The sequence below is a fragment of the Amphiprion ocellaris genome, chromosome 22, assembly GCF_022539595.1.
Source record: "Amphiprion ocellaris isolate individual 3 ecotype Okinawa chromosome 22, ASM2253959v1, whole genome shotgun sequence".
Lineage (NCBI taxonomy): Eukaryota > Metazoa > Chordata > Actinopteri > Pomacentridae > Amphiprion > Amphiprion ocellaris.
In genome coordinates, this window is record NC_072787.1 from 25674568 (window position 1) to 25694415 (window position 19848).

Below are 19848 nucleotides of genomic sequence, written 5' to 3' on the forward strand. Positions count from 1 at the left end.
ACACCACGGTGAGCCAAAGAGCCACAGTGCCAAAGAGGAACGACCAGTTGTGCAGGAGCCCAAAACTAGCCCCGGCCAGCGGCTAGTAAATGACAGGCGGCGAGACGACCGCAAGACTGGCTCCTGGCCTGGATTGAAAATGACTGAATGGTTTAACTCAGGACAAACGTTTGTGATAAGAAAAGTTCTGCAAGTTTTAGGTCAAGTAAAATTTGCTTTTGTCAATATTAGTGCAACTCAGTCATGATGTAGTCAAGAAAAGACTCAGAACGACCAATTATACGGCAAAAGTTCAGCTAAGAAAACAAGAAATTAAGCAATAAAGTGGGGGAATATTACTTAAAATAACCAAAACTATCTGCCAACAGAAAGGAAATATTCATTTGCCAAAATTTTCAAGCACAAGTAAACATATGTGGAGTTAAAGAACCAATTAATATCTTAAAACACATGCAGTCAAAGTAAAACGAAGCACATTTGCCTAGAAAAGAGCTGGAACGGCTAATTATACTGCAAAAGTTCAGCAAAGAAAAGCAAGAAACTGAGCAAAAAAGACGCAGAGTATTACTTAAAATAATCAAAATGATCTGCCAACAGAACAGGAAGAAGTAATGTGCCAAAATTTTCAAGCACAAGTGAACATATGTGGACTTAAAGGACTCTTCGACATCTTAAAATGCATGCAGCCAAATTAAAAGAAGCATATTTGCCTAGAAAAGAGCCAGAATGACAAATTATAGGGCAAAAAAATCCAGCTAAGAAAAACAAGAAATTAAGCAAAAAAGATGCAGAATATTACTTACAGAACAGGAAGATTTCATTTGTCCAGATTTATAAACAAAAGTAAACATGTGGACTTAAAGGACCCCTCGATATCTTAAAAGTTGTGCAGCCAAATTAAAAGATGCACATTTGTTGAGAAAAGAGCAGGAACAACCAATTCTACTGCAAAAGTTCAACTCTCATGAACGGCAAACACAACAGGAAGTTTTCAATTGCCAAGATTTTAATCCCACAAGGAAAAATATGCAGCCTTGAAGAACCTGCTGATATCCTGAAATGTGCAGCCAGACTTCAGAAGAATGCATTTATCAAGATACAAAGAAAAGATTTAGGAGTTATTTTCTCAATTTATGGAAAAATATGTAAAAATATGTGAACTTAAAGAACCCCTCGACATCTCAAAACTTACGTGGCCAAATTAAAAGAAGCACATCATCTAGAAACAAGCAGGAATGACAAATTATACTGCTAAAGTTCAGTGCTCAAAACCAAGAAATAAAGCAAAAAAATGCAAAATTTTCCTTAAATGAAGCAAAATGAACTCCTAACATAACCGGAAGATTTCGATTGCCAAGACTTCAGTCACACAAATAACAATATGTATCCTCAAAGAACCTCCTGATATCTGAAAACATGCAGCCAGACTTCAGAAAATGCATTTATCTAGGCACAAAGACAAAATATAGGAGAGATTTTCCCAATTTGTAGAAAAATGTGCTTCAATATAGCATCCAGCGCCTTCACAATCATCTTGAATGAAGCTACATACCCCGAAATTTACAAAGAAAGGTAACATACTGGCCTTAAACACAGCAATCCTGACTAAGATAAATGCACTATCACTAGAAATGAGACTTTCTTGCTTCAAGAAAGATGAGTCTGAATGCTGCGGCAGGCAGTGAGTCACTCTGAACAGTCCTCAGAGAGGGAGCCTGACTTTCTTTTCGCAGCGCTGCACTTTAGACAGCGAGCAGAGCATCACTCTGAACCTCACTCATCAACCCAGCGACCCGCCGTGTCACAGCCTCGCTGCTCCGACATGAAAATACGAGCCGAGAAACCAAACTGTAAACACAACGGAGGGAACAGCCGGCAGCTCAGTGTGACTGAATATGCATTAGACTGTATAGAACATCCAGAACTGCTACTAGAAACTCGGAATTTCCTTGACTTTCCAGTCAAGTTTGCTACAATAATTGTCTTTAGTTTATCTGCTTATTATGGGAAGGACAAAGTACGCAAAAATAACATAAAGGCCATTGGTTGTCAAGTTGAAAATGAAGATGTCCAACCTCTTGTGTGGCACAATAACAAAAGTAACAGTGGTTTAAACCTTCTTATAATGAACAGCAAACAGTGCGTTATTTTATTAACCCTATAGAGTCCAGCGTAGCGCCGGTGCTATGACTGCATATTAATTTTTAATTGGTGGTAGATTTGAAACCAGATAAGATAGATCAATCATTCTTTTTGCATATAAAATCTGGGGAGTTACACTAATATTCCACACATTCACCAGACCTCAGAGCACTTTTTGTTGCAGTGATGGTTTTGTAAAAATACACAATAAAGTATATAAGACAAAAATCTTTATAAATATGAGGGATACAGCTATGCTATTTCTGTACTTTGAAAAGTTTGGGGTCACCCAGACAATTTCATGTTTTCCATGAAAACTCACACTTTTATTCATGTGCTAACATAACTGCACAAGGGTTTTCTAATCATCAATGAGCCTTTCAACAGCATTAGCTAACACAATGTAGCATTAGAACACAGGAGTGATGGTTGCTGGAAATGTTCCTCTGTACCTCTATGGAGATATTCCATTAAACATTTCCAGCTAGAATAGTCATTTACCACATTAACAACATTTACACTGGATTTCTGATTAGTTTACCGTTATCGTCATTGAAAAAACTGCTTTTTCGCTCAAAAATAAGAACATTTCTAAGTGACCCTAAACTTTTGAACAGTAGGGCATATGTGAAAAAAACAGAAACAATTTTAATTTTTTTTTAGGCGTATTGCATTTTTAAGCAATTTGTTGTAGTAGTCAAGACATGAGTCAATACATACCATTACAACTTCAGATATAAAGATTATATTGATGTAAAGCAAATAAAAATACATATATAATGTAAGAATATCTCGTGGCAGACTTGCACAATGGTAGGTCTTTAAGGGTTAAAGCTTAGATTTTGTAAACATGAATTTAGGATTTCTGTGTTGTGGTGTAACAACAACAACATGATGAAAGATGAAAAGGATTTTCTACAAAGTTTTGATTTTCAAGCCTTAAATTACTGAAAACCAGTAATAAAATCTAAACAATATAGTAGAAAAAGTGCTCTACATATTTTAATCTTATCAAATTTCAATTATGTGTGTAATCATGCATATTTTTCATATTCTGTATGCATTCATGAAGCAATAATAATACGTTGGGTTCTCGACTTACGTCGGAGTTCCGTTCCTATAGTAAGTCAATTTTCTCTGGCGAAAAATATAAACAAAGCCGTTACGTGCATCATGATATCGATCAGTTCTTCGGAAAAGTCATGAATACCAACAACTTTCATGCACGTATGAGTCATTTTACAAGAAGATAACAGAATACGTTGCACTGTTTTACAATTTGATCTACTTGATCACACTTAGGAGCCATAATGAAGGGCAAAAAGTTAGCAAATACAGCACAATCCAGGGTGGGGTGCAACTGGTGAATGTAAACAAAGCTGTCTTTTAGCGCCGCATGACGACGTATTCGTCCGCTCTGCTCAACGACTAGTTCCACATTAAGCAGTTCTGAAGTAACAGCGAAACACTGTAGGTCGAGGACGTCGTAAACCGAGGACCCCCTGTAGTCATAATGGTAATTCTATTAATTTCTGATAATTGTGAGTCTCTTTTTTGAGTATTTTTTGAATTCAAGCTTCATCCACTTTTGTAACAACTTGCAATATCTTGTAAAGGTAATTACAAATAACAACAACAACAAAAACAAACAAGTGAAATGCTTTTATGTAAAACCTGAATAAGCATCTAATAAAAAACAAGCACATGTCTGGATTTAAGGTATTTCTACCAAAGAGTTGACCAAAATGCAAGCTGTCACAGGAAAAGTATTCAGAAAGTAAGTTCATTCTGCTGCAAAAACATGCATTCTCAACTAAATCTGTTTGTGAAACAGCAGCTGTAAGTGCCCTCTAATGGAACGCATAAAAGTCCTGAATATGCTGAGGACACAGTGTTTGCTGGATCGTCCAACGGAGATGCACCAATCCAACTTTTTTTTTCCCCAAGACTGCCTCTGGGCATCTGCCAATCCAAAGTGCTGATTCTGTACCATTTCCGCTGATTTAAATTCTGTGTACGATGCGGTGTATGAGTCAATAAACTCATTTTAATGTAAGTTAATATGAGGCCAAGAACGGTTGCGGCACTAGAAAGTGGACAGGCTGCTCTAATTGAATGAATGTATGAATGGAAACCCAAATCACTTCACACAATCTGGTCAGTATTGACGCTCGCCACTGATCCAAGTTACTAAATTAAGGAACCTGATCTGCAAAACCCATATCTGGCATCAGAAAGTGCTGCCCTCAACAACTTTTAAAAGTTTCCCACAATCCCACTGACTGCTGCTGTGATTTCTACCCGCTGCTTGGGCGAAATAGTTCGAGTGGATGGATTTTGCACCGACATTCATGTCGCCCAGAGGAAGAATTGAAATGACTTCGCCGATCCCCTTTCCTCGAGCAGCAATAGCGGATTTACATTGGCGGTTTGGAGTGAAATGTCTCAACATCTTGTGGATGCATTGCCACATTCGCTGGACGTTCATGTCTCCCTCAGGATGATCTGGAACAACTCCGATGAGCTCTTCAATTTCACTCATCTGAGGCCATCATCGTTTCAAATATTAATCCGCCCAGTGCCTCATTTTATCACCAAATGTCCTCAAATCCAACGACATCGCCATTAGCCTCACTTGATTTTAGCCTTTAGCGCTAAGTAGCCTGTGATCCCCGAGGCGGCAATTTAAAAAAGCTACACTCAGGTCCTTAAAGACAAAAATGTCCACATCAAAAACATCATATGGTGACATTATTTCTCACTTTCTATGTTTTATCTATTTTGATCTGCATCAGTCCTGAACATAATTACAAAATTATCATTAATTTTCAGGGTTTTAACCCTTTCAGTGCCACTTTGTTTACATTTCATGAGGGGAAAATTTGAAAAAAAATGACTTATTTTCTATAAATAAGTGCTTAAGCTAAAGTTATTTTTTTAAATTTTTACAAGCTGGGATGTGTCAGTGATGAACACCAACATTTATTCTGATGTGATATTATTGTTTATGCAGTGTAACATTAAAAAAAATACATACTTAGGATCTTCAAGACAAAATGTCCACAAAATGTCAAAAACACCATAGAGTAATATTATAATATATGATTATAATAATACATTTTCACTTTCAATGACTTCTCTCTTTTGACCTACATCAGTCCTGAATGTAATTGCAAAATATTCACAAATGTTTAGATTTTCAACCTTTGTCTACATTTCATGAAAAAAAATGGAGAAAAATATTATTTTCTATTTTAAGAAGTGCTAATGGGATTTTTCTTTTCTTCTTGTTTTGGATTATCACATACTGGTATGTGTCAATGATTAACAGCAATATTTATTTTGATACAGCATTATTTTTCATGCAATATAACATTAAAACAATTACACTCAGGGCCTTAAAGACAAAAATGTCCATATCAAAAACATTACATATTCTTTTTTTTTTTTTTACTTTCAATAGCTTATCTATTTTCATCTACATCGTTCCTGATCATGACGACTAAAATGTCCTTCATTTTCAGGATTTTATCCCTTTTAATGCTAGTTTCATTGCTGATCTTTATGAAAAAACTTAAAGGGCTCAAGGGAAAATTATTATTATTAACATTATTACAGGCTGGGATATGTCAATGATTAACACCTTTCTAATGCATGGTCATTTTTTACTGCAGTGTGACGTTTAAGAAAAATAAAAAGTTATAGTCAGCAAGACCTTAAAGACAAAAAGGTCTCCATTGAAACCCATTATAACTGCTATTTTTGATCCCTCTGCCTCTCACCATAAAAGCAGGCATTCTATGGTATTAAGTTCTAAATTTACTGTTTTTCCACTAGATTGTATTTTATATATATATATGTGTATATATATATATATATATATATATATATATATATATATATATATATATATATATATATATATTTGTATTTGGCCCACGGAGCAAATACAGGCTTTATTTGTTCCGTCTCTCCTCTGCATTATTGAGCACTGCCACTACACAGTGCATTATTAATGTACTACAGGAGGCTGAAAATTTCAAATCCCCCCCCAAAATGCACACCTTTACCAAAATTTATACCAAAAGCATGAACATAATTAGGCAAATAAACAAACTAAATTATCTAAAAATCAAAAAATGAAAGGGTGCATTAACTGTCCATTAAACTGAACCTTCTCCTTGTTAAAAACAGTGCCTGTTTTCAGTTGGAATGAACATTTCTGTAACTACATCGCTTTAAAAACAAATATAAACACAAAAAACAACCACATAAATAGTACGAAACCCTTCGAATCAAATTAAAGCTGAAAGAGACAGAAAACTAAGGTCCCTTCTTGAATCTTCTGTTCCTCACACAGCTTTAAACGCTGCACTGTGAAGTCAGAGATCCAGTGTTGATGCATCTATTTTGTCAATTAATAATAAATTATTTACTCTAAAATGCCAGTCAGAAGTTTTCAGGCCCCGAAGCGCACCTCCAACTCATTTCCAGGTCGGATTATCAGTTTAAAACTAAAAAATGAGATTAAGTCTAGCAATTTGCTTGATAAATTAGTTAAACTTTCCACAGTGTCCAATGAAAAGTCTCTCTAAATGTTTCTGGGTACAGAAAGCACAAAAAACATGGGCGCGTAAAGGTTTAAAAACCAACAAACCTGTGTAACATCAGCTTGTTACCACTGAGGTGAAAGCACCAATATGCAATGCAGCTTCACAGAGCCGCTGTTCATCTTGTTCATTCTTCACACAGCAACTTCTGTCACTTTTTGGAGAGAGTCAAGCTGAGTGCAACACTGCGAATGCTTTTGGAGGAGAGCCTGCTTAGCAATGCGCACCTCTACCTCTCATCTTTTTATGATTCACTGCCTCAAGAGCAAAGCGAGGGGGGAAAAAAGCACACAAAAGACAAACCTTTCTAGTTTGGACGATACTCGGTGCTGCAGTGCCCTTGATGGGAAAATTAGACAAAGCTGCAGCTCGATTACAAATTTAGCATCATTCAAATTCACAGCATTCAAGGAAATTTGAGAAATAATGCAAACTTGAACGGCTTCTCAGTGAATAAAGTCAGAAGCAGCTGATGCTAAGCAGACTGCAAGGAGAATCAGATGAGGAAATAAAGGCTTCTTACAAAAACATGATCAAATAGACAGAAACAGGGGAAAATTACACATTAAAGTCTCTAATAAAGGAGCACAAGCACTACTAGAGATTTATGGTGAGCCTGTTATGGATATCTGGGTGTAAAACCAACAATGAGCTCAACAATGTCTCTGGAAATCACGTTGTAAAAACTCAGCAGGTCCATCTGGTCCACCTAGAAGCCTGGTTCAGGTGCTTGCCAAGCATTTTTCATCCTGACATCAGATGTTTCATCCCACAGAGCCAGTAATTGCTTCAGCAACAGGAAAAAAAACAGGCATCCACGCAATGTGCACCACTTGGATTTAAATTGCTCATATTTTAGAGTTCACAGACTCAGCCGACCGAGTGATTAGCAGCGTTTCAATCACGAAAGTAAGAAAATGAACTTGCTCAATTGAGTTCCCGCTTGGATTATGAGTTGTTGCGTATCGAATTATGCTGATGAATAAACAAACTGCGTAAGGAAGTGTCTGAAATGCACACGTGAGAGCTGGGGACAGTCAGAAAACACTGAACAAATAAATTGAAAGTGCACTCATTAAAGTGCTTAAATAAACAATAAAAGCACTCAGAGAGCGCAGTACTCCACCAAGGCTGCTCAGTCGTATCCTTTCCGATGGCTGAAATCTTGAAAAAATTCGTGGCAGAAATCAGAGCAACATAGAATGTGGCCATCTAATATAGATGTACCCACAAACAAAATGACATTGTCCTGAGCACAGATGTGTGTTATGCATGTGTACGTTATGTATGGATACCAAATCGTGTGACCTAAATATGTAGCAGGTGGCGGGAATTAATGAGACTCTGAAACATCCCCACAATTTAATCAGTTGTTCCTTGTATCATTTCTGATGGATGATTTCCGAAAAGTCCACAGCGGTCGATTTGTAGCAGGATCACAATCATGTGATCATCAGCAGGCAGCTGATGTAATGTTTATTTGTTGTCATGGTTACAGTGATGCCATGACGCTACATTGCAATGTTACAGAAATCTTTAACAAATCCGTGGATCCAGACTATAAGCCGCATCACTGCCAAAATCTAATCACTTGGTCCTTGTGTCATTTCTGACCTTCCCTGAAAATTTCATCCAAATCTGTTGGTCCATTTTTGAGTAACGTTACTAACAGACAAACCAACAAACGCCAATCGTCCCATAACTCCACCACATTCCTTGACAGAGTAAAAAAAAATGAAAAAAAATCATAAAACCATCCAATAAACACCCATTAAACACTAGAATTATTTAATGTTCTAAATTTTAACTTCATGCATCTGTGTTAGAGTTTAGTTAGCTTAATTTAGTCAAATTAGATATTTCTAGTATAGATTTATTATCACAGGAGGCCTTTCAGCATCTGTGCAACTAGACAAATAAAAGAAAACACTGGAAAAATAGCTGAAAATAGAGCAAAACTCATTAAAGATCGATAAGAACGGACACATATGCAGCGTTGGTGTTGTTTTCACGCCTGACGGAGCATCAAACACAAGCCTGTTATTGCGTCTGAGCTGTTAACCAGCACCTGGATAAGGTTCTCCACCCCAACCCCTTTAAACCCATTTATTCCATTACTGAGCACTGACTTTTCAATTCCCCCAGATTACAAGGAAGGAGTGAAGAGACAAAATGACAAAAGTCCCTGAGGTCTGAAGAAGGCAATTCCAACATATTGTCTACGAGGATGAGGCTAGATGGAGCCAACAGCCAACCAGGTAAGACTCCTCTGCTGAGGACGAAGGAACAGAGCTAAAATCAAAAACCATAAACGGGTTTCAAATGGTGAAACAACTGGAGGAAAAACAAAAAGCACCGGGCTGCAATGAAGGCTTTTAATAGGGCAGAATGTCGGCTTTAATCCAAGCATGGTTTAGTGAAAAACAGGAAGCAGCTGCTGGACATCATCTCCATGAAAAATGACGATGATGTGGTGCAAATCTATTTCAAAATAGCTTTCCATTCTTTTGATTAGCAAGTGGTTCAGCATTTCCCTAATTTAATCTCTCCTCTGAATTGAATTTGTATTACAGCCATAGTTAATAACTTGACATTCAGCATACGACTCGGTGCTATTTGGATAAGTGATGGGTCTTCTTTGAACACCCACATGCTTCTATGCCAAATTGCCCCATTGCTCATAATAAAACCTACGTCTGAATGACTCGCTGCTGTTATATTTTATTGGAATTGTTATTAAGCGGTCTATCAGAATATAATGCCAGGTCCATATGTGGAGATAGCATGGAGTGAAGAGGGAAGAATCTTCAGGGAGGATTCCAGAAGATGAAGAAGTCTGAAATGGCATTTGTGCCACGGCTTGTGAATAAAAGATGAAAGTTTTGACTTGGCTCCAAGTTTCTCCTCTCTTGTGGCTCATCTCAATTACTACAGAGGCGCTTTAGAGGAGAACAGAGTCGGTAAGTACTCCCTAAAGGGGAGACGATGTGGAACGCTCAAGGAAATTTTTCATTTTTAATACACGGAGGACAATGACTGACACTTCAGAAAGCAACGAAATCCCCCCAAACAGCACAATATGGTGCAGCTCAACCTAGATTTTACACTGAGAAAAAAATGTCATGAAGCACTTCAATCAATCACGGCTGCAGAGCAACAGTCGCTTCAAGCAGACGGAGGGAGAAAAGAGTGATTCTGACCATCCTGGTGCCCACTTTGGCTTTGACATTTCTCACTAGAAAAGTTTTAAAAAGGAGCAGCAGAAATTAAATGTACTTTTTGCATCGATTTTTGCCTTCGCACGTCATCATGTTAGGAACGTTCCTCTGGTGGCAGAAAAATGAGAAAGAGATGGGATGAAAAAACACACAGAAAAATAGAACGTCTAATAAAGTCCACCATTTTCACTTCACTGAAATGTCTACGACTATTTGACATTCATGGTCCCCAGAGGATGTGTCTAACACACCATACACACTACTGTTCAAAAGTTTGGGGTCACCCAGACAGTTTCATGTTTTCCATGAAAACTCACACTTTTATCCATGTGCTAACATAACTGCACAAGGGTTTTCTAATCATCAATGAGCCTTTCAACATCATTAGCTAACACAATGTAGCATTAGAACACAGGAGTGATGGTTGCTGGAAATGTTCCTCTGTACCCCTATGGAGATATTCCATTAAAAATCAGCCGTTTCCACCTAGAATAGACATTTGTCACATTAACAATGTCTAGACTGTATTTCTGATTCATTTAATGTTATCTTCATTAAAAAAATACTGCTTTTCTATAAAAAATAAGGACATTTCTAAGTGAAAAATCTAAAAGGGGTGGAAAAATTTAGTTTAAATTGAAGATAGGAGTTGCAAATAGGAATTTACTTGTTTCTTGTTTTTGGAACAAAACAGGGAGACACATTCATTTGCAGGATATTTGGTGTAACAGCTTAGTGTGATTTATGTTTCCAGTAGAGGAATCAAGACAAAAGAGAGGAACACAGCGTAGATAGGTAGACAGTAGTCAGTGCAAGCCAGTCTATTCTGCTCAACGCTCTGAACATTAAACTAGCGAACGAATTAAACTTTCCTTCTTTTGTCTTATTTTTAATCCTCTTTGAATTTGGATGGAATCCGTTTATCAGTCCAGCAGGCGGCAGGTCCGATGGCGAAGCGGGAAAGCAGAGCAGCAGGTAGCGTCTGACATTGCTGTGGGAAATTACATTCCCTCCTCCTGGTCCGACTGTCATTTACCTTGAGTCGCCGCATGACGAGCCTTTACATTATGAAACACAGTGCACATGCTCCTCCATCTGTCACCATATTGGCCTCTGCTGCCTGTACTAGCTGATTGGCTCTGGCCGTCATCAATCACCAGCTCCTGAATTGGCCTGGCGTTCAGATCAATGGTCGGGCCGAAGAGCAGGTCTGACCTTGGACTCCCATTCCAACCAAACTCCACACAGGCTCGAAGGAGAGATTCAATCCCTAACAGATGAGTATTCATGAGTGCTGTAAAAGTCCTCGACCTGAAGCATTTACTCCCTGCCCATCCCCGTCTCTCTTCAGCATGGCATGAAATTAACTGTATGCCAGGGAAGTGGGCTTTTCTCCCTCCAATTTCACTTCTGACAAGCTGAGGCTAATGGAGGAGGCGCCGTGGATTAATGTCCCGGTGTTTCGGTTAAAACACCCTCTCATCTGAGTGAGGTGTTGAGTTGTTTGTTGGTGTCAGTGAATTACTTTGCCCTTCTGCATCAGGCAAAAGTCAGTTTAAAAGGCAATTAGTCAAAAGGAGCATCTGCTCTGGCCGAGACGGACTGTTTTATTGAAAGCAGCGTGAGGCTCAGCGGTGACATTTTGTCACTACTGAGCTTCTTGTTGCTTAACGGGAGCTTAATCTTCCATTGAAGCTTTTCTTTGAGGAATCAGAGAAGCTGAGACTTTAGTGGCTCTATCTTATGTTTGATGTGTTAAGATTGATTCTGGCTTTGAAGAGCATATGGGGGGGCATATTGGGGCGGCTGTGGCTCAGGTGGTAGAGCGGGTCGTCCAATGATCGAAGGGTCGGCGGTTCGATTCCCTCTCTGTCCTGGTCATGTGCTGTTGTGTCCTTGGGCAAGACACTTTACCCACCTGGCCTCCAGTGTTGCTACTCACACTGGGGTATGAATGCATGTGAATGTTGGTGGTGGTCGGAGGGGCCGTAGGTGCAGATTGTCAGCCACGCTTCCGTCAGTCTGCCCCAGGGCAGCTGTGGCTACAAATGTAGTTTACCACCGCTGAGTGAGAATGTGTGAGTGAATGAATAATGGATTCATTGTGAAGCGCTTTGAGTGCCTTGAAAAGCGCTATATAAATCTAATCCATTATTATTATTATTATTATTATTATTATTATATATTAAGCAAAACCCTTTGGGGATGGAACATGTTCATGTAACACTGCTGAAGATGTCTTAGAATTCAAGTAAGTAAGTGTTGTTGGTTTTTGGTCAAAATTGGTTAACAAAGAAGACTTTTTATCCATGTTATCCAAGTATAGGCTGGTATCATTGGGTATTTTTTGTGTATAGTGTTCACCATCTTGGTTAAATGTGTTAACACAAAATTCCAAGATTGCTTATTGGTCACAAGATGAATGTGTTTCAATCACAGAAAATCAGGAGTTAAATGAGTCATTGGAAACTCAAGACTGCCACGATACACATGGTCTTTACAAGTGGATGTAAACTTTAGTTCACAACTCTACATGTATAGTGAGCCGCTAGAGTGGTTACATGAAGAAAATAGCTCATATTTCAGCTCTCTCCTTAGCAATGCTCAAGGCAAACATTTACTGTGGGCCATCAATCTAAGTAAAATATACAAAAAGATTATAATACCTTTAAATTACTACAGTGCAGCCAAAACTGGAAGCAAAACAGATGGACAAGACAACTGTACCAGGAGTCTCCACACCCTCAGCCATGCATGAAAGACAGTACAGTTACACTAAACGCATGCCCTTATTGATGTCCAGTCAGCCAATAAATAAATAATTACACAAATAAATAAACAAATAAAAAGCTCTTTGCTTTTTATTAGCAGTAAATACAAAGTTTATTGCTAATTGCATTCCCATTAGCCTCACTCAGATGTTTCTAGCTTTACTTACACTACCGTTCAAAAGCTTGGGGTCATGGTCATGTTTTCCATGAAAACTCACTCTGCTATCCATGTGCTAACATAACTGCACAAGGGTTTTCTAATCATCAATTAGCCTTTCAACACCATTAGCTAACACAATGTAGCATTAGAACACAGGAGTGATGGTTGCTGGAAATGTTCCTCTGTACCTCTATGGAGATATTCCATTAAAAATCAGCTGTTTCCAGCTAGAATAGTCATTTAGCACATTAACATCTAGACTGGATTTCTGAACAATTTAATGTTATCTTTATTTTAAAAAATGCTTTTCTTTCAAAAATAAGGACATTTCTAAGTGACCCCAAACTACTGAACAGTAGTGTATACTACAATCTGTGCAATATCCTTACTTTTCTCATTGATAAATCTGTATAATATTGACAAAATCTGCGCAATATTAATGTTTCTCTATATGCATTTCTACTCATGAAAGAATCTACAATACTATTCATATGTACAATATTATTTCTATTTAGAGGAATTTGGACAATGTGAACTCGTAATTCTTTTTTCATTTTTCTACCGATATATTTCTTGAATCTCCTTTGCTGCTGAAACGCTGTAAATTCCCTCCACTGTGAGATTATTAAAGGCATATTGTATTGTCTTTTTACAAAATTCAAGTGAGATTTGTAAAGTTTAAGCCACAAACGTGCCAAATTTTCTTTGCAAAATTACTCAGTCCTTTTCAAAACAACACTAATCGTGGACACAACTTCTCCAGTCCTTCCTAAAATGTAAAACTTTCATCATGTAAAGGAAATAAATAAACTTCCTCTCCTTTATGACTATATCTCTCTGCCAGTGCCTGGTCAACATATTGCTGCTTGCAGCTATAATTTAATTCTGCTTCTGTCGCCCTGTGACCATGACCTTAAATCATAAACCCATAGAGCCTTTCAAGGCTATCTTCCAGCCAACAGTAGCACACAACAGATATCCACTGTGCATGGAGAGCTGCAGAACAAATCCTAGAAGTGAAAAAGAAGTACAATTCCTTCCTCACATATTTCTCACAGCAGGAAGAACAATGGATTTTGTTGTATCCACTTGCATATGACAAGCGGCGGCTCTTTACTTTCACATAGATGCACAAAAGTGAGTTTTTCCAGTTGGGAAAAAGAAGAATAAAACCTCTTATCTGATGCATCTCAGAGCCTGTGGTGAATTGATTAAAGGTGCTGTCGCAGGTGGATTTTCTGTTGAAACTTTCTGATCATTTTCCTTCTAATCTCTGATTTATGCAAGCTGGTAAGTCTAAACACGGGCATTACTCTTCAAATCTGCAGGACTGACACCCGAGTCTGACTTGTTCTGTCATCCGGCTAGATATTAGCTGTCTTGGAGATGTCTCAATGCGATGACTCATCATTTCGATGTGGCCTTGTCTCATAGGGGGGAAAATAAAACTTGCTGACAGCACACGACGGCTTCAGAGTTAGGAACCGACCGATATGGGTTTCTCAGAGCCGATACCAACCATTGTTAATCAAGAAACCGGCCTTTAGAACCAATATACTTTTTTTGTAATGTTTCAACAGCATTCAATATATAAGAGGGACTAGAGCTGAAAGTGCAAAATAGAGAAAAGAGAGATTAAATTAGGACGCACTCCTCTGTTTATGTGGGATCAGTATGTCTCCAGTAGTTCTTATATTTTCTTAATATTTCACTGTTCTGTCACTTTTTATTGCCCAGTAAAATCCGGATCTTACAGCATTACTAATTACTGGTCTCCAGACTCTGTTTCAGGTTAATGGCTGCCTTCTAACTTAGCCGCTAGCTTTTAGCATAGCATTAACCACTGTGAAAGTAGCTAATTTGCTGGTTTGTGGCACCAGCTTGTGCTTGTTCAATTTTTGCAGGTTGAGAGACATTTCTGAGACCACAGACGGAAAGAGGAGGCTGTATCACACATGAAGTAGTGCATTTAATTTGCCAATAATCGGCCAACAACTTACCAGTACTGATAATTTGGAAAATGCCAAATATCGGCCACTATAATCAGCCAGACCAATAATCGGTCAGTCCCTATTGCTGTGTTCCAGAGTCTGCTTCAGGTTAATCTGTGGCTGCCTTCTAATTTAGCCACTAGCTGTTGGTATAGCATTAGCTAATGTAAGAGTAGCTAATTTCCTGGTTTGTGGCAACGGCTTGTACTTCTTGTTCAGTTTTTGAAGTGTCTGCTTGAGAGACATTTCTGAGACAACATACAGAGAGGACGCTGCATCAGAAATGAAGTAGCATATTTAATTTATCTATAATTGGTCAACAATTTAACAGTATCAATAACTGGGAAAAATGCCACATATCAGCCACCTATAATCAGCCGGGGCCACTGTGAGAGAAGCTAATTTCCTGGTTTGTGGCAACAGCTTGTGTTTCTTGTTCAGTTCTTGCAGTGTCTGCTTGAGAGAACGCAGAGTGGACACAGTACAGCAGCACATTTAATTTATCAATACTTGGTCAACAATTTACCAACGTAATAGTCAGAAAAATGCCAAATATCGGCCATGATAATTGGCCTATCCCAACTCAGAATGACTCTAAATGCTGGACTTATCCTTTAAATCAGCCACACACTCAAAGTCGTCAGGCGAAAATTTGGCCGACAAAGTCGAAACTTCAGCGTTGAGCCTTTGAGAACACAGAACTTATCAAATGTGGCTCCGCTCCGTGGGCTTTGAAGGATAAAGAGATATTGTTTGAGCAGCGGGCGCCGGCGAACCTCGGAGATCTCAACCACTGCATCGCTGACAGGTACAAGTGGAGGAAGAAGAGGCAGCAGAAGGGGTAAGGACTGGAGGGACTGCCAGTCAAGCATCCCCTCGTAGACAGCACTCTGCAGACGGGTCCAGATGTCTCCCACCCCTTCCTGCCATGATTGCATTCCCCACACTTCTCCCCAGAGATTAGACGAGGGGAGAGAGAGGTTACACAAATGGGGATATGCTATGGTGGACAAAGAAACAGCACACCCCTCTACCTCTTCCTCTCCTCCTCCTCCTCCTCCTCCTCCTCCTCCTGTGTGTGCACAGTGCCATAAGCACCATGGGGATATTGAGACAGACATATCCCTCCTAGATGAAAGGGGCATTTCAGTCACACAGGCCCCAAAGGTAAACGTGGTCTGAGTTAGCAAGCAGCTCCTCGTTTATTGCGGAGCGGGAGAGAGACTCAAAGGCACCATAACACCACTGAAAGCAATAAAAGGGCAACCGCTCTGTTCGCACTTCTGACAAGCTATTTTGCGAGCGGGCCATCAAGACGTGTGCTCATTCGCTATTGTTTTAACAACGCCCGTCGCTGTAGAGGTTACCACAGCCCGTCAGCGCCTCATCATTTATCATTTGTGCAAGCGATTATGCACGAGATAAAGCTGACGGTTTGAAATCTTACTCCACCCCCTCTGGAGGGTTCACACATCAGTGCTTCATGCACAATCTAAGCTGCATTAAACAAATGTTTGGAAAATTCTACATATCCCTCTACTCCCCCACTGATAAGAGCTGAATAAACATGCTGCAGGAATAACAGTCCAGAGTTTATACATGATCCTTCACTCCAGGTGTCACTATATCTCAGTAATAAATACACACAATAAAGAGAAGGCATGCAGCACCTTCCCCTAACCCTCTTCCCTTCCTTCATAGGGCGGCCGTAAGCATTTGTATTCCTCTTCTCAAAAAATGACAAATTGACCCAAAAAAATTAGACAAGACAAACCTCACAAAATGGAGTAAAACAGACACAAAATTACTAGAGAGAAACACAAAATTACCACAAGAATAGACAAAATGAACACAAAAGAGACAAAAAGACCCACAAAATAGAGAAAATGACCACAAAAATAGACAAAATGACCACAAAATAGAGAAAATGACTCACAAAATAGAGAAAATGGCCACAAAAATAAACTAAATGACCACAACAGACAACATGAACACAAAAATGACCACAAAATGGACAAAATTAACAAGGAAGAGACAAAATGACCACAAAACAGAATTAACACAGAAAAAGACAAAATGAACACAAAGAGAGACAAAATGACCACAAAACAGACAAAATGAACACAAAGTAGACAAAATGAACATGAAAGGAGACCAAATGACCACAAAAACAGAGAAAAAGACCCCCAAAATAGACAAAATGACCACAAAATAGACAAAATGACCACAAAATAGACAAAATGAACACAGAAAGAGATAAAATGATCCTTAAAATTGACAAAATGACCACAAAATAGACAAAATACACTAAAAATGAACACAAAATAGACAAAATGAACACAAAGCGACACAAAGACCCCCAAAATAGATAAAATGACCACAAAAATAGACAAAATGAACACAGAAAGAGACAAAAAGACCCCTGCAATTGACAAATGTTTGGGAAATTCTACAAATCTCTTTCCCCCCCTGCTGATAAGAGCAGAATAAACACGCTGCAGGAATAACACTCCAGAGTTTATACATGATCCTTCACTCCAGGTGTCACTACATCTCAGTAATAAATACACACAGTGAAGCGAAGGCATGCAGCACCTTCCCCTAATGATAACTGAGAGCCGACGCAGTCAGACAAACTCCTAACGCCGCCTTCATGGGACGGCCGTATTCATTTGTATTCCTTCTCTGTTGAAGAGAGACATGCAAAATGTCACTGACAAATTTGTCTAGACGCCATTATCTCGGTCCGGATTCCACAACGGAGCCGTAGAGAGGCCGAGCTTTGGACGCTCGTGGCTACATAGTCATTTTAGCAGAAGCACCACAGAAATGTTGATATATTTCCCCGGGGACAGTGTGGCTTTCTCTACTGCAAGAAAAAAAAAACCCTTTCAGAGAACACATTTTTGCTCAGTTTAACGATGAAGCAACAGAATTCACTTCCCAGACTGTGAATTTCAATGAGCACTTTAGTTACAGTGAAACCTACATGGAAATAAGAGGTAATCCTGTCATTTACTTGCAGCCTAAATAGGTTGAGGCAATTACGGCGCTATACACTAAAGGGGAGACGTAGCTGTAAAAGACGCGTGAAGTGCAAGTTTCAGGAAACTAAATAAGCTCCAGATTAACAACAAAGTTTTCCTACTAGGTGGACAATTCGCTCAATTAGTTTTACTTGAAAGAAGAAAGCATCCAAACTAATTGGATGCTTGGAAAAGAAAAGAAAAAAATGAAACATAAAATGATAAAAGAAGTGTTTTTTTTAGTACAGTATGAGTGGAGTAAATCAAATGGAAATAAAGAAAATGTGACAAGTACATCTGTTAAGTGCCAAGCTGCTTAGCGCATGAAACACTCAACGTGGACTGACAGAAATATCTCATTTGCATATCCTAATTAAAAAAACACATCTACAGTAAGTTCATTATGCTCAAACAACTTCCCGCTCAGGGTGTGTTCAGTGAAGTAAAGTTTTTCTTTTCTTTGAGAGAAGGAAACTTTTATCTCTGGTTTGCTTTTTACGTCCCCTGAAATGTCAGCAACTTTCAGGGAAGTTGTGTTGCAGAAAGTTCCCAATAATTACAGCTGAATGTCTCTAGACCTCCACAGGAGAGACTAAATCCACCTAAAACACCCTCCTGGGAAGATTTGAACATATTCCACGCTTGGAAAAAGTCACTGCAGCTGATTTATATGAGCAAAAACGTCCATCAAACCTCAATTAAATGACGGATTTTGTTATTAGTACATGGAATTATTCAAGTGTGTTGCAGGTTTTATTTTTCTTGCAGCTCAGTGTGTTGAGTTTTTTTTATTGTCTCAGCCATTTCCAGGGCTGCACAATTATCTGCTGTAACAAAATAATCCTGAATATGTAGGGTTTTGTTTTATAAGATACTGTGATTATGAGTTGAACAAACTGCAGCGTATGGGCTCTTCTTAACCTCTGCTTATCTATGAAACACCAGCTGTGAATGCAGTCTTTCTCAGCAGTGCCCTGTTTCAGAGGGCACGACTGCTGTAACTTTCTTTTTTATTTAAAAAAAAAAAATGCTTTTCTTGTGCTTTTGCTTTCCAATTCTTTCTTATTGTGTTTTGGGAAAAGGAGAAAATCACATATTGAACGAAATAAAAGTTTTCTCCAAATAGAATCGGGGCCTTGTTCAAACTATATGCAAGAGAATCCATATGCTTCTTAGCTATACTGTGAATAATGGGAACTAAATGTGGCCACTGCATCTCTGCTTGTATGGATACATGAGATTACACTGGTATACAAATATTTGGAAATTGTGTGCGTAGTGTCCTCATGCAGTGTCTTGAAACTCTGACTAAACACCAAGTTAAAACAGACAAGATTGACCATTTACTGTCCTTCTTCTTCATTAACATGTCGCGAAAACTGCAGACAAAACAATCCGAATTGTCAGTATCTGTATTTTAACTTAATATTGCATCGTAAGTGACTTCAGACATGAAATTATACCACTTTATGCACTCTGGATAACAGTCACACTGGCCACTAGCAAGTTTTTATAGCCAAGTCAACAAAGTCCATTTTTAAAGCTCTTGTCCGGTATCATTTTGAACAAAGTATCACTATTTATATTTTAAACATCCTGAACATCACATATATGAACTTATGGCATTGCCTCTATGATGAATTTAAACCAGTGGCAGCAGATTAGAGTATGTTCAATATGTCTGCCTTGCTTTCTGAAGAACCTGGAAGTGACCTAACAGGAGGTGATGTCATCACATGAACCGGCATCAAACTAATAAACCTCTTTAACAAACTATTTTAACCTTTAGCAGTTATTAATACATTATTTAACTGAAATTAGCAAGGGTGAATTATTTACAGGACACAATCTGTAACAAATGAAACAATGCCTTAGTGGCAGTACAGTCTGCTTCCGAGATAAAACTATTAAAACAATTGATAAAAGTGAT

The 19848-nt window shown here is 38.6% G+C and overlaps 1 protein-coding gene across 2 annotated transcripts in view; it reads right to left on the bottom strand.

Annotated features, from left to right (window-relative positions):
- Positions 1-19848, bottom strand: part of LOC111565276 (dipeptidyl aminopeptidase-like protein 6) — a 315168-nt gene that overhangs the window by 235810 nt on the left and 59510 nt on the right. The window lies entirely within an intron of this gene.